This window comes from Tachypleus tridentatus, chromosome 12, assembly GCF_004210375.1.
Source record: "Tachypleus tridentatus isolate NWPU-2018 chromosome 12, ASM421037v1, whole genome shotgun sequence".
NCBI classification, from domain to species: Eukaryota; Metazoa; Arthropoda; class Merostomata; order Xiphosura; family Limulidae; genus Tachypleus; species Tachypleus tridentatus.
In genome coordinates, this window is record NC_134836.1 from 31,903,474 (window position 1) to 31,915,624 (window position 12,151).

At 33.5% G+C, this 12,151-nt stretch overlaps 1 protein-coding gene across 1 annotated transcript in view; it reads right to left on the reverse strand.

The window, feature by feature from the left end:
* LOC143235605 (uncharacterized) overlaps nt 1–12,151 on the reverse strand; it is a 57,116-nt gene that overhangs the window by 31,673 nt on the left and 13,292 nt on the right. The gene's annotated exons all lie outside the window — the stretch shown is intronic.

The following is a 12,151-nucleotide window of genomic DNA, read 5'->3' on the forward strand; positions in this document are numbered from 1 at the left end:
CTCTATGCTGTCATGCTTGTTTATTTTTTTTTGTATTTGAGGGTTATCCATAATAACAAAAGAATATTTCAGTGGAGACTGACCCCACCCACCATAAAGCCTTACGAGGGGACACACTACAGCGCCATATAAGGTCACTGCAACAACGCCAGGGTTTTGTGAGCACTATACCCGAACACCAGTATCAGACAATGTCCACTACACTCGTTGAAGACGTCCTGCTCTGGCACTCAGTTGACCCTGGCCCAAATGGACTAGCCGATTTATCTTCTGGAGATCACCCCAAGAACGCCCTTCTACAGGAATGCAAAGCCAAAGTAGTGTGTTGGAGTTCGACACCTCAACCACCAGGATCCTTTCCTCCCCTTCATGGGTCACCATGTACGTCAGACACGTAGGTGGATGTTTAAATCCTAAAGGAGGTAAACTGAAAGTACAGAAACTTCTCTGGGAGGTCTCCTCACCACGTACAGGAATCTACATTGAGGGGATCTTTGACATAAAATTTATCATGTTACGTATACTAGGTATTAAAAATGAAACATTCGGAAATGTGAATTCAGAAGTTAAATGTCATGTATGAAATTTATGATTTGCCAAAAAGATTAATAAACTAATTTCTTTTTAATACAAATATATTTTAATATACAAAGAGTAATAGAATTTATAATAAATATTATTATAAATATTGGTTTATTTATGAGTTTTATAAACTTACAAGCTATAGTAAGTCTATCTAGTATAGAACAATGTATTATCGATGGTCCAGGCCGAGCAAATTCCGAGTTCATACTATTACATCTCGTTTAAGTTAGTTTGGTTGGCCTCACGTCGCCGACTTTCTACCAATGATAATATTTAACGTCTTTGTAGAAATTCTAAGTTACTTCTGATGTTAATGATGTTGGTCTCGATCAGATGTTGCCAGAGATGTGAATGTCCACCCAAGCACCATCACAAGGCTATGGAATCGTCACCAACAACATGGATCAAACGTTGATCTAATAGATATCTTAATATTTGTATCTTAATCCTTTCTGTGATTATGAATTCTTTTAAATAGAATAACCACGTATAACTCTTAGAACATTAGAAACCTTATGATTGGTACATTTCTCATAGTACACAAATTTAGTCGTGTGTGCTCACCTATTGCTGTTCTTCCTTACAATACAAAACTCATCAACATTTTCAAATACAAGTTAGTTGTACTGTAGCCACCGGTATCTGCACATTTATTTATTACACAAACACACACACACAGGTGTGTGCGCGCGCTACATTTTATTTTGTATGTAATGAAAATATTCGAGAAGCAAATCACGAGATTTGCATATTAAAGGAAAGATAAGTATATTTGTTAACACAATGAGGCATTGAATACTGGTGGATGACGGAAATAGTTAACATTTTTTATAACCTTTCAATTTGGTGTGTGCGCGCACATATAATAAGAAATTCTAAGAATTCAGTGTGTAATATACTAAATATTTTATTAAAGAAAAAAGCCCATTAAAATTCGGTACTTTAAAAGATGTTGAATGAAGTAAATATTACATGATTCGCTGAAACATCTTGGTGATCTATTTCCTCTACGCCAATTTTGTTTTTTTTTACGTTATCGTTTTATTATTTTAGAGTATATTTACACTAGGACATTTGAAACTCCTTTCCTAGCAAACATCACAAACAAAGTATTAACTTTCTTAAAGGAGATGCTTATGTAAGTTAAACACTAAACGCACGTGCGTCTAAATAAATCCGCTCTTTTAAACAGCTCCTAACATATTGAATATATCAACACGTTATGTTCTCGAAAATACTTTAATCCAACTGCAACTCCAGGGTACATTTTTGTACCACTCGGATAAGTTTAAATATCAATTTTCGACCAGAGCAAACTACTTAAAGCGAAACAAAAGTTAGAAAAATAACGTGTGTAGGTAATAGAAATCTGTTTCCCTACATATAAAGAATTGTTTCATTATATGGAAATCATCATTGCTAGCAAATTTTCAATTGAAACTCCTGAAGTTTGTGCGATTTGACCAGTTTAGCAGGCTTATGTTTGTCTTAAATTCATGTATGAAGCTAACAATGCAAAAGAATTTCTATAAAGAAGTTTAAGAGCAAAAACTGAATGCACATATTCTAACCAACACTGTTAACGAAAATAATGTAGAAATAGAACATACTTTAATTATAGAACGTGTAAGTGATTTAGATCAAAAACCATTACTTGCTTTCTACGCTATCGAAAACAGTAAGTGATTTTTTCTTCAACCAATACAAGAGCCCCACACTTGGTATTGCTAGTTCATAAGATACAGCTAATTAAGAGTGAAAACGAGTCTCAGATACGTTTACTTAATCCTGCCTAAAATAAATAACGACTACAAGATTCCCTCTTGTTTATTATTAGAATTTTATGTTATAAATTGTTTTGTGCATAAAATTTGAGTTTACTTCGATTTACAAAATAAACACCAGATCCTTGCAAACCAAACCAGTCTATAAAATTAACTTACATACGAAAAAAATGAATTCTTATTCCAATATGAAATATTTGGTTCACTTTTTATAATTTTAAAAGATACGACGTCTTATTTCAACCAATTTAGAAATGTACTTCAGCTGGAGTTAAGATGTTGGTTTAAACATCTAAAATCAAAATAAATATAAATTACGAACAATTAGCGTAAAACGAAAAAGGTTTAAACATACTCAAACATTCAAGACTTTCTGCAAGTTTGATATCCTTACAATTAATAAATTACTTTTTTTATCACCCAATTAAAATTACGAATACGTAACCCGTTTTGTTTTATTTTTTAATTCCGTCTGGTATAGCTATGTACTCTTTTGTGATAATCTAATGAGTGATATTTAATATAGCAGAAACAAAGAATAAGAGAATACTTATAAAGGCAGCCACTAGTGCCCCCTGCTTGAGATAACAAGTTGAAACCTTTTTGGGATAGAAGGAACAATCACTGAAGATCCCAAAACAGTCCGAGTAAGATATTCTGATTAAACTAAACAAATATGAAGAACTAGCAAACTGAAATTTAAAACATCTGCTGAAACAATTGCTGAATCGATATAATGATTTACTCGTTTAATAACACAAAATACAAAAATTATAAATAACTAATAAAAACAGCACCTACAGGTCTGTCGTTGGCAGTAGTGTAGATAAACACGCTAAAATAATGATATAAAAGCAATTTCCTGGAAACTAAAAGGCGGGTTTAAATTCCACTATCTGATAGATTAATGCACAGGGGCAGATCTGAAGGACCAAATGGTCCTTTCTGTCTGATATTATGTTGAAAAAATAAAAACGTTAAATTATTAGTTCAAAGTGTTGTAAGAAAAGAGAAAATCTTTGTAAACTTTAGGCATTAGTACAAATAAAATCTCCAAATACAATTGTGATTTTCTCCGAGCCTTTGCTTCTGGGTTGATGTAAAACAAAAATACTGAAGGCTGATTAGCATGACGATTTAGCTGTAAACTAATATGGACTAATGACTCAGAAATTTCCTCGAATTAAATCATGTTTGCGTTAATAGCTATAAATCTCTCTCTCTTTCAAGTGCTATTTCCCAGCTTAAAAGTACGAGTGTCGAGAGTAAACGGATTTGTAAATAATGGTAAAGAATTTTAAGAAGAAATCAAATGTCAAACACTTCAGAATTTCAACCTATCTAATGACGCACTGAAGAGTCTGCAACAAAACAGCATGCCAGTGATACGCCCATCATAACTAGAGAAGCAAGTTTCTAACACTAATATTAAATAGATAAAAATTAAGTTTGAAAATTGTGATTGATACATGGAAAATAAAGCCAACAAAAATTTCTACTGTTGCTTAAGCCAATAAGACAAACTGTTTTTATGCCACAAATATAGATGATCCTCGATATGTGCTGACGGCCGATTTTATTCAGAATCAAAACTTCAACTCACCGCTCTTCCGTGAAGAGGTTTGACATCATAAAGAAGCTCATTTGTTGTCTAAATGTGGAGAAACTAGGCCAATAATAAATAAAATACTCCTATTTTTCTGTGACATTATTTCAATAAAAGCTGTTTAAAAAGTTCCAAAATTAAAATATGGTACGAAAGTTCAGGAAGAACAGTGAAACAAAAGGAACATTGCACGACGGAACAAAGAACACAACGAAAAATATTGCAGCCTCCCGAATACTTAGCTTTTTATCAGAATGGTTTACAGTTTTACTTTATTTACTGTTATTACGGTACATAGCATTACCCTTGTATAAAAAACTTAAAACATTTGGTAAAATATTTTGGGAGGGACATTACGTTAAAAGCCAAAAGCCGTCATGATCCTACAATCATTCAAAGTAAAATATTAGACAATGTAATACATGTGGGTATCGAACCGAAACTTGCTGTTTACTCTGTGTTATTAAAAATCTTAAGTGTCAAAGATGAAGTTTCTTACTTTACAGAATTAGTAAGAAGTGTCTCTCAGTATCGTCAGAGAGAAAAATAGTACTTCGTTTTTGCAGTTTATATCCTTGCCAGTACTGGTCTGAACTAAAAGATAAAACATTCATCAAGTTCTGTGAATATTTCAGCCTGCTCTGCATGAAAGCAATTAGAATAGACGTATAGATATATAAGCGAGCACTTCTATACATAGTACAGACAATGCGGTGAATACCAGAACGAGTGTTCATCTCATCCCACGAGTACCATGTTATCTTGTACTTGAGAAAGCAAGTAGGACAATGCTAACAAAGTTCATTACGTGTAAACAGAAGACAAAGCTGAGAAGGAGTTGTACGACAAAGTGATGCATGTTACATAAAAAGCGACTGGGGTCAAAAGAAGCAAATATGTTTCTCACGCATAGTATGTGAAGAAAAAGACATCATTACAGAGGACACAGACGTATCTGTGTTGAATCTCTGCTTCCGTAATACTAGGTACCAGAAATGTGGATCACGGGTTTCTTGATGTAACGTAACGTATCACAAATCACATCTGAAAAGTTCTCCTGTCTTCGTCTGATTTCATAGTCTTGAAGGTATTATATAATTACACAACTTCAGGCAGAATTTTTAGAGTTTCGCTTATCGCATGTATGCCAGCAATTTTGGCACAGAAACGGTTGATAGCAAGTAATACATTTTATGAAACAAAGGACGGACTGTAGAATAACGAGCATACGTGAAGCCTATCTGTTACTTGCCAGATATTAAGCTAGTACTTCGATACCTAGCTCAAATGTTCTGAAACACCCAGTCCCCACATGCCATACTGAAGAGTAGATGAAGACTAAAAGACTTCATACAAGAATACCCAGTTCCAAAGAATACTATAGTTTTAAAAAAATTGCGAGTATATAAGCAGCCAGGTTGTCAGTGTGTTGTGAAAAAACAAGCATTTACAAAATGTAAGACATCGAGCTAATTTGAGAATAATTATGAACTGACAACTTCTGAACATCTGGTATTAACTTTGTAACACTATCTTTGTTTTCTTAGTCTTTCATTAATTTCTTCCATTGGTTTCATGACTTGGAGAAACTCTTCAGAATACCAATTTTAGTGATAGTTTATACGGTTTTACAATTCTAAGTTAGATTTTACGGAGGGGTAAAATTAACTAACTGAAAATTATAAAGAGGACAATGTAAAAAAGTCTAAATTTATATATTGAAGAGCGACTAAGCCATGAAACCGGTCGAAGAAATTGATCCAGGAGATTTAAATATCAGATTATAATGTGCTAGTGCTTTGTCTCGCACATTAACAGATTCCCCGTTGTACGTTTATATTAATACCTACATTTAAGTATACTTTTTATTATTTTTATTATGCGTATGACGTATATTGTTGGATGGGTAATGCGCAAGTCCCGCCTATTCAATTTGTTGAAGATTATTGAATGTAGTAATAAATATTTGTTTAATGAAAACGCTAGCGTGTTCGAACATTTTTGAACACTAGAATCTCGCTTTAACTATAAACCAACACGCCAATACTTATTGGTTAGCTGCAGTCTTATTTGTTTTTGAATTTCGCGCAAAGCTAGACGAGGGCTATTTGCGCTAGTCGTCCCTAATTTAGCAGTGTAAGACTAAAGGGAAGGCAGCTAGTCATCACCACCACTGCCAACTATTGGGCTACTCTTATCAATAAATAATTGGATTGGCCATAACTTTATAACGCCCCAACGGCTGAAAGGGCATGCACGTTTGGTGCGACGGGGATTCGAACCCGCGATACTCAGATTACAATTCGAGCGCCTTAACCCACCTGGCAATGCCGGGCCTAGCTGCAATCAGTGTAATATAAGCCTCGGAACCTAGAACTGTGATTAAGGCCTATTAATCGGAAAACTACAGAATTAGACCAAAACGTTTATACATTTTGAAAAGTAAAAACCCTTCAATTTTAGTGAATTAACTTTGAATGTTAGTATTTTTACGATTACATTAAATATTGTCGTCGGTTTTTAAAAAGCACGTTTAAGTGCTGTGAGGCGTGTGACAAGACTAATTTGCTCATCGTAGACCTGGATCGTCGATAAAATATTCAGTTACGCACCAGAACTTAGTATTGTCCAAGTTTTAGAAACTTTAGTATATAAAGCATTATTTGCAATAACCTTTATTATAAATTGTATTGTGGTTTGTGCATTGAAATATAGGTAGAAAGAAAATTGTATGTATCAATCTTGTTTGCAAATACCATAAATTGAATATATATTATCATTCAATTAATTTCTGAATTAAAATTAAAATTTACGGTTATTGGGAATAGTGATACGTGACAATAAATTGGAGAGTCGCCGAAATAAATTATAATACGTCTAATAATAATACGCAAACACGTGTAAGAGACCAATTGGTCCATCTTGGCAGTCCCATCTAATGTACTAAGCTTAAAAGTAGAAATAAAATACCCAAAGCGAGTACTTTTCGTTCAAATAATTAAAGCCTTTCATTAAACCTTTAACAACATTCACTACATTTCAAGGCAAGTCATTTTAAACGGCGGTCACCATGTTAGAAAATTAAAGCTTTCTTAGCTAAAGACGACTTCTTGTGTATATTTGTACCTCCTAGTCCATCCTCACCCCTTTCTTTTTATAGAAAAACAAAACACGATGCATGAGCACTATTAATTTAACAACCTTAAACATCTTAGTCAGATTCCCTCTAATGAGAAAACTACAGAAATCTTATAATCTCTTCGTCTAACAACCTTTTCATTTTAGTAATCTTCCAATGAAGAGGTCTAACAATTCAATGCCCATTTTAAGTAAACAGCCTATGTCTGATGCAATACTCCCAATGAGGACTAAATAATGCCCTATATAATAAAATTAACTTCTTGAGTCTTGGGAATAGGCACAACTTTAATATTAATATTATTCATGCTGTGTTATTACATTGTGTTTAAAGTAAAATACATCTAAAAAATTCAAATCGACGTCGGTACCATGTTTTTCTCTTATGCATATTAAATAATGCAAGGAGTTAATTACAAACTCCGAAATTATGTTGACCATTTTCTTGGTGACTAAATCCAGTTTACTACAAATACGTTTCACAAAGGTTTATGGTTAATAACTGGAAGTTACGGTTAGTTAAAACAAGTTATTAAGAATGTGCTTCTGAATGATGGAATATTATAACTAAACACAAACCAAGATGCAAGTAGGATTTGTTTAACTGTAGCTAATTTGTGGATTAAAAAGATATGCAAAACTGAAGTTTTCTAAGAAACCTAACTTCAGTTGGCGAAGTCATAATTTCAACTCTGTTTCATTGAACAAAAATTAAATGAACAAATAACGCAAGGTATGACGTTATGACCATTTACCAGTCACGTAACTGTTGCCTTTAATAATCTCTTATTTAATATTTATAAATTCATTTTTTATTTACCCAAATTAATCGTCGGTTATGTAACTACGTAACAGTAAACAGGTTCGAAGAAACAATAAATAAATACATGTGCGTATATATAAATTTACAAGTCATGACTAGTATCATGTTTAAACCAGCTAACTACAAGTTCAGAATTTAAGTAAACAAAAGATTCGTCATATGGTTCAAATAACGATTATTATTATTATTAACATTACACACACACTTTATTTTGTTATACGTGTTTAGAAAAAGTGATTCTGCCAGTTATTTAAAATATGTTCGTAATCATTAACAAATAATGTAGTTGTTAACTTTAAACGCTATTAGCAACACACGGTCACATTTAACCAGGTTTCCGTAACTAAAAGCCAGTTAATGTGAAGGTCAAAAATCAGTGATCCAGGTTCGATTCTACTTCAGGCCTAATATAGAAAAAGTTTCAAACTTAGATCAACATCGAATCTATTCACTTAATTAATTTGATAATTAACTTAAAAATATCCATTTAATATGGACTTTTAAATAAACTCATTTTCAGATCTATAATAAATATGCCAAGTACTTTATCTGGAAAAGTTATATGCGAAGGTTACCTAACGTTCACACAAGTTTAGTGGACAGTTGCTATTATGACCAACTCGCCTCCATGTTTCAGCGATCTTTTATTTTTACTATATCATAAATTCGACGAACATATATATTTTTTCACTTACTAGAAACTTGTACAATTTTTATTGTAAAGTTACAAGCTGAATACGAGCTTAAATGCTGGTGTTTTGTATTTTACGTTCACCTGAAACTTTGTTTCCACCTGTATCGATTTTTAGTCGACACGTGGCTTTGTTCTCACGAAGAATGAAATTCTTGTACAAACACACTAAGCTTCACTGAAACAACTCATATTTCAGTATCAGCTGTAACTTTGTATTAAAATCTTTTTGCCTTTTCACTTAAATTTAGAATACCAGAGTTAAAACAAAGAACTTACAATTTATGCGAAATATTTCACATTGATTTTCTCGAATCTGATTTGTACATTACTGGTCTACAAATACTGCGGTAGATATATCCAACTGTTGAAGGGTTAACCGATCAATAAAAGGTTCTCAACCCTATTGTATTAACTTCATAATTTACTCATTTTTACGCCTATTTAATGCAACAGTAGTTCTTGTTTGTCAAATGAGACCAAAATGGTGAAACGAGTTTCTGATATTTCCAATGGTATTACTATTTATCGCACAAGGTTTCCAAGAATTTTCCACAACTTAAAGATATCCATGTTGATATAAATTACAATTATCTTTTTATAACTTTTAAATTATCTTTTGGTTTACATAATTACATGTAAAATTAATGATAAGTGAACTAAGAAATGAAGTCTTTGCTTATTTAATGAGTAATTACTCGCTTCCTTAATGTTATGGATGCTAAAATGTAACACGCCTGAAAAAGTACTCAGAAGGAAGTCTGCCGTCCGTCTATTAACATACAAAAACAAAAAATAAACTGCTGACGATGTCTAGTCAAACAGAATGTTCTTATCGTAAACAATCTTCCAGCAAAGTACAGAGCTTATTGAATCACCCACGCAATTAATGAACAACCACATCCTGAGAATTTTATGCCAGTCACGTCGAAACGGCCTAGAATGGATGGAGAAATACCTCAGCACTGTATGTGCACAAGTATCACTGCATGAGATTCGCCAGCATTTTCTTTGGGAATTAGTTTTTCTTATGGGATTAGTTTCGGTTCATGTTTTTGGTTTTAGGCGGGTATATTCTAGACGAGTACACCCACGTGTAAAACTGCACATGTTATAACGTGATAGTGGGCATACTAAAATAAATATTCATATAAGTTTCAAAAATAAACGGGATATGATCTACTCATTACGTAACAGAAGCGTATGTATGCAACAGTTATACTTATTTTAATAATTTTAACAGCTAACTTTTAACATTATAATATGATAGATATGCTCTACGCATTATTTTAATCATTCCGCTTCAGGGCCGTATATCGAATGGTATCTAACTGGTTAACAGAGCATGTAGGCGTTTGGTTTGTTTTGAATTTCGTGCAAAGCTAAACGAGGGTTATCTGCGCTAGCCGTTCCTAATTTAGCAGTGTAAGCCCAGAAGGAAGGGAGCTTGTCATCACCACCCACTGCCAACTATTGGGCTACTCTTTAACCAACAAATAGTGGGATTGAGTGTGGCATTATAACGCTCCCGTGACCGAAAGGGCGAGCATGCTTGGTGTGACGAGGATTCGAACCGGCGACTCTCGGATTACAAGTCGAGTGCCATAGCCACCGGACCATGCCAGGCCACATGTAGGCGTAATAGCTTCCTAAGAAGTTGCACTAGCGCAAATAAAACCTTGAATTTATTCAGACTGTAGTACTTACCAATTCTCATCTAGCTAATTGAATGAACCGCTAAATGTTTGGGACGTTTGAATGTATTATAGTTGAATTGATTGATATTAGTTTAGTTTCAGTTTAACTAATACTTGTTTGTAGTCCAAAACGAAATATGGTTGCACTTCTTGAATCCAAGCCCTGCGACGACCCAACACTGTTTTAGTGAGGAGGTGGTGCATGTTTACAGCATAATTAATTATCATTATTCGCAAGACTTTGACTCGCAACCTAACGAAAGACGAATGTTGTGTCTCTTGTATGCGTTCTACTCAAAACATATTGATTTTAGGTTCAAGGTCGCCAGACGATGACAACCTATACAGCGCACGAATTTTTGTCAAGCAGAGAAAGAAACTGATACGCCCTAATTGCCGTTTTACTGTGACAATACTTTAAAAAAAAAAAAAAAACTTTTCATATCGGAAACGAATTTTAAAGAAAAATGTCAAACCTAAAAAAAAAAAAAATTCATGCTTCGTATTAGGTAATTTTTCTTTTTTTAATATATTATCTTATGAAAATAATTCAACTGCCACTTCAACTAACAATAAATTATTTTATTTCCTCTTTAAAGTTTAAAAACTAACATTTCTGCTGTCATCAATCAGTAAAATATCTAATCCGAGCACTTCCGAAAGGTGGACCTTTTTCCTTCCGGGTAAATTCTTATTCATCTTTCGAAAGTGCCTCGGTTATAATTTTCGTTATTCATTTCTATCAAAACGTAAACCTACGTGTTTTTTTAACATTATGAATGTGTTACCATAATTTTTTTGTAAGCCTACGTTACAAACGACGTCAACTAAAGTAAAATCACCTTGCATGTACAAGATAACACCGTAGCTTACACGTTGATTAACTACCTTGAAATCACTATACAAAAGGTTGTATTTATAACTTGTTACATTATGCTATAATTGTACATAGAAGGTCGTATTTATAACTTATGTTACATTATGCTGTAACTTTAGGCCACATTATTAGAATGTTCCACATGTTACATCTAGGTCTATCTTAAGTTCCCGAACATGACAGTTTCATAACAATCCGAAGCTTCCTGCAGCTATCTTCTACATATTAAAAAGGTAACTTCATAACACTGCTCCCTTCCTGAATTGTGAAGCCCCTTCAATAATTCTAATATAGAAAAGCTTCATTAATTGTTTACTCACGAAATCCGTTCTTTGTTTTTACAGTTTCCTCTTCCGAAGCCCATGGTATACAAATGTGAAGATGTCTTAACCATTTTTATCAGTGGGTATTTCTGAGTAGATTTGTTTGAGACTACATCCTTGAGAATCACATGGGACAAATCTCGTCACGAACTCTGAAATCCTCAGCAGGCTAATGTTCCAGCCTTCGATGGGCTTCAACAATTGGTCCCTTTCTCCCTCTCTTATGCTCTCTCAAAGTCGATCACTTTGGACTATCTCTTCTCTGAACACCTAATTAATTTTGGAGTTCGTCTTTTTTCATGGTGAGAATTATTAAACTGTACCATGTAATGTCGGTGAAATAGTCTTATCAGCACCTACAGTATAGATATCTTTCTATTCATTACAATACAAATCAAGTGTTTATTAAGTAGTTGTTTGACATTAAGCACAAAGATACAAAATGGTATATTTGTGTTCTACCTAACGCGAGTATCGAAATCCGATTTATAGTGTTGGTATAGTTTCGTGTAACATCTTAGTTTTTCAACCAAGCAGGACTAAGTCACTAATCCCTCTGACATGAAGTACGCGATTCCACTACGCACCCATCACTTAATGTAGATTTTCTATTAACTCCTAATTCAA